Below are 4151 nucleotides of genomic sequence, written 5' to 3'. Positions count from 1 at the left end.
CCCCTGACTTGCATCACAGGGAAGGCTGGCTGGACATGATCCTCCTCCTGTGAAGAAGAAACATGGGCAATTTGTAGTATTTGAAAGGAAGATAATTACCAAAGAAAGTCTACTCAGTCTCCTCGGGGTAATTACAGCAATTTCAGGGTGTCTAGCGAATTATTATTTTGAAATTCCCCAACTTTTCCAGATTTTCCCTGACAATTTCAGGTGAAATTCCCTGACCTCTGTAGAGGCGGTTCAATATATGAGACCATTACAACACAAGGCATTGAGCATTGAGCACTGTGAGCAAATTTCTAGAACCACGGGTTTTTCGAGTAATTAAGCAACTGCAGTGGTCCCCGGATTCAAACCCAGGACCTCTGCATGACACCCAGGAGTGGTGCCCACTCGGCCACCACATCATGCGCGGCAATATATGTGGCCCCCTCGTGGGCCCAGAAAAATACAACACAATGCAAATAGCACATCAAGTAGCACACCATTAAAGGGACACTTCAGTAAAGTGACAATTTGTAGATGAAAATATTTGTTCATGTTACACCGGCACACAATAAGAGCAACAACACCATATCCTGCCTTTTGCTATAATTTTGGCCTTTCAACTAGCTCAAAGATTGAAGCCTAAACTTTCTTTCCCCACTTCACACCACATTGTCTTTATAAATTGCCAGAATTACCAAATAAGCACGACAGGCTTATTTGCATTTTATTGTATGTATCTCGGTATGCTCGGAGTCTGCTGAGGTAGTGCATGCCTATATAAAACACTGTTGCTTGTTGCTTTATTAGAGCATCTTTTATAGAGGCTGAAGGCATAAGACCAATACTGCCTGTCAGCCCAGCAACAGGTGCAGAGCAAGTGTTTGAACATCTCCTTCACCATATTTAGTCACATTATAATATTTCTTAAATTTTTTTGGCAAACCAAGTTTTTAAACAACTTCATCTTTTTAAAGCTACTCTTCTGATTTCTTTCAATGCTTTTTGTGTGTTCTTCGAGTTGGTGATGATGAATCTCTGTTAAACTGCAGGTTTCTTTTTTTCTACGAGATGCCAGAGAGGCTGCTCTTAGAACAGCCTCCCTGGCTGCTTTTGATTCACAGGTACCTGCGAGCAGGGTTCCGAGTTACCATGCATACTGAAATTGACATGTGAGCCAGTTTTCACTTCGTTTAAGAGGTTAGAAATTATATCAGAATGGTATACCATACCTTCTCAATGAGAGAAGCTGGTGAATCCTTCAGCAGGGCTGCCAGGCTCTTTACCACCTCCATGGCAGGAGCTGCAAAGAATGAGGTTGCTTAGTTTTCTGATGGTAAGTGTATTCTTATGTGGCAATAATTCCTAAAATTCTATGCCAAAACACTATGAAATCAAGGCAATGACCACCACCCCCCGACTGCATAAAAATAAATATCAAGGCTGGGATAAGAAACCCATATGTTTCATTCAACACAGCTGAATGATAACAATAATGCAGAATCCAATCAAGAAAGATATGCCCAACTTTTTTGGACCTAATAAAAAAAACTATGCGTTGCAGAAAGCTGAAAGTTCCCCAGCTTTAATGTAAAGTCAGCAATATTAAAAATGAGTAAACAGCTTGCTAAGTGTCCTTAGTTAATACCAGCACACTCATTTGCAAGACAATAGACCATTTTCGAAAATCCCAGGAGCCATTCATAGGATATACTTGAATAGTTGACTAAGACTTGCTTTTTTGCCGATTGAACAAGAGTCCGAACCAAACACTTAGGCAGCACTCATGGCTATCTCGCTCAGCCACAACCATCCAAAACCATTTGCACCCCTTCTGACATGAATACCTAAGAGAAAGATAATCCACATTGCTCTCCCTCTCTCTCTATTTTCTCCTTTGTATGCAATGGCAGCCGTAAGTGGTTGCATTTATTTATGGCATCCCCAAGTTATTACCCCCTGACAGTGGCATCGGGACAAGGGTGCAAGGGGAGGGGGCAGTTGCCCCCTTTTTTTTGATATTTGAAACAATTATAGCAGACAATATGGGAGAGAGGGATAGGGCTTAGCTTCCCTGCACATCACCCCTCCACCTTCCAAACGGTAGCAATTTAGCTGGCCTCTGCCCACAGTGGCGAAAGACATAGCTCTATATTTATACAGACTTTCCCGAAGGGTAGGATGAATGCAATTTCTTAACAACTGGATTTGTCCAAGTGGAATCGTCCAAGTTTTTATAGATTAATTAGTGTGAACAATCTATTGTGTTTCAGAGCTGGCTGCCGTATTCTATAGTTTATTTTACACCTTTACAAAAAAAAAAAGCTAGCAAATGCATATAACATCTGTTTGGGGAGACCATTGACTAAATGTAATTTCAGCTCTACAAGGAGCTAATTTGCTATAAAGTACCATTTAACCTGAATAAAAAAATAAAAAATTATACATACTAAAATGCACAAATTCTATAAAAAATATATATATACATATATATATATATAAAAGTAGCCCAACCCAAGAACACACAGGTTGTGATTCGCAAGAGTTAAAATAATTGATAAATGTGCCACATGTCAAAACAAAGAATGCATTATGGCCTGCTTAAGCTCCGCCACAACCGACACTACTAGATAGTCAGCAAGCTGTTCATGTGTGCCACTTCATCATGCAGCTAGCTGCACAATAGATGTGCACTCTAAATTTCTTGGTGCATGTGAATGAACTGGTTGTGCCACTCTGAATGCAGGTGCAGGCACATGCATTGCAAGGTCGAATTTAGAGCTCTTTTTTTCTTTTTTTCAAATAGTAGGAAGGTGAATTTATAAATTGCTTAGGCCTACTCTTGCAACATCATAGTGACCCTCAACCCTTCATCTAGCTTTAAAGGGCCTCTAAAAAAAATTATTTTAAGCAGTTTGGTTGGGACGCGCATGTCAAAAGAATTTTATGCGAAAAAAAAAATGTCCAGAGCAATATTGACGGCAAAAGATTGATTTCAAATTATGCGGGCAAAGTCCATGACATGACAGAATGGTCATTTGCTCTTTCCACCTCAACGAGATGGTCATTCGTTCTTTCCACCTCAACGTGAAGGTGAAGCCGATCCACCTTTCCTCCACACGCCCGAATGCCAAGAGAAAAGCAGTTGAAAGGAGGTGACTACTGACTTAATTGCAAGGCACCTCGCGCCATCAATATTTCTGTAAAATAAAATGTTTTTTTTTGCTTCAATTTTCTTTGACACGCGTGCCCCAACAAGACTTTAAATTTTTTTTTCAGGTGTTTTTAAGAATTGATAATTACAAACTTGCCATTTAAGTTCACACCTATATTTCTACGTTGATTTGAAAACAAAAAAAAAAGAATGTTTTAAGACTTACGGTATTTGCGGCACAGAAATATGTAGTCATAAATGTACCCATATTACCTCCATATTATTTACAAGTTAAAAATCAAACCGCTAGCCTCCCTCTTCAGCTAACCAGTGTCAAATGTACTACTAAATTAACAGTCCAATAAATACCCTGTTATACGAAAGAACATGACAGTTGAACAGAACATGACATTTGAATGAATCAAGAATTTAAAATAAATCAGTCACATAACAAAAAAACTCGTTGAGTAAAGATAATTCCTGGCAAATACATTCACATATCGCAGTGACGTAACTGACACTCCACTCGCACCCTACAAGCCGAATCTTGGCAAATAAGGACTAACTCAACACTCTGTGGCATTCGGCTTTGGACCTACTGGGAGGACTTTACTACAGCACACATCTACCGCCAAGAAGACAGCCATATTTTAACAGCGAAAATGAAATAAACATGACTTCGAACACAAAAATAACCAATCATAACGTCTCTCACGGACTATTAGAATAAAAAGCACTTACAAATAGCGCTGTACAGGGCCTTTCGCCGTGGATTACACACTGGACTCGTCGGAGATTCCCGGTCAAGAGTTAGACACAATCCAAGCTCATCAGATCCTGACAAAAAGTACATTCACTGTAAAAACATATTCCGTCAAATTAATAAAAATTGTTAGCTAATTTTTGATGCCGATCCAATTAGTGTTGTCTTCCATCACGGTCACAGCATTAACTATCTATTACGTGCATGACAGTAATGAGGCCCCACGGTTTTCCCCGTAACTTGACCTGG

The 4151-nt window shown here is 39.7% G+C and overlaps 1 long non-coding RNA gene across 1 annotated transcript; it reads right to left on the bottom strand.

The window, feature by feature from the left end:
- On the bottom strand, nt 1-3918 carry LOC120851062. The gene is made up of 3 exons (XR_005718238.3): nt 3881-3918; nt 1218-1288; nt 1-47 (listed from the first exon to the last, which is right to left on the bottom strand). It is a non-coding gene; the product is annotated as an uncharacterized LOC120851062 (long non-coding RNA).
- Nucleotides 3919-4151: the final 233 nt, after the last annotated feature.

This window comes from Ixodes scapularis, unplaced genomic scaffold, assembly GCF_016920785.2.
Source record: "Ixodes scapularis isolate PalLabHiFi unplaced genomic scaffold, ASM1692078v2 PGA_scaffold3__209_contigs__length_174095766, whole genome shotgun sequence".
Taxonomy (NCBI): domain Eukaryota; kingdom Metazoa; phylum Arthropoda; class Arachnida; order Ixodida; family Ixodidae; genus Ixodes; species Ixodes scapularis.
Note: the sequence above shows the minus strand (reverse complement) of the source record. Positions and strands in the feature narration are given on the sequence as shown.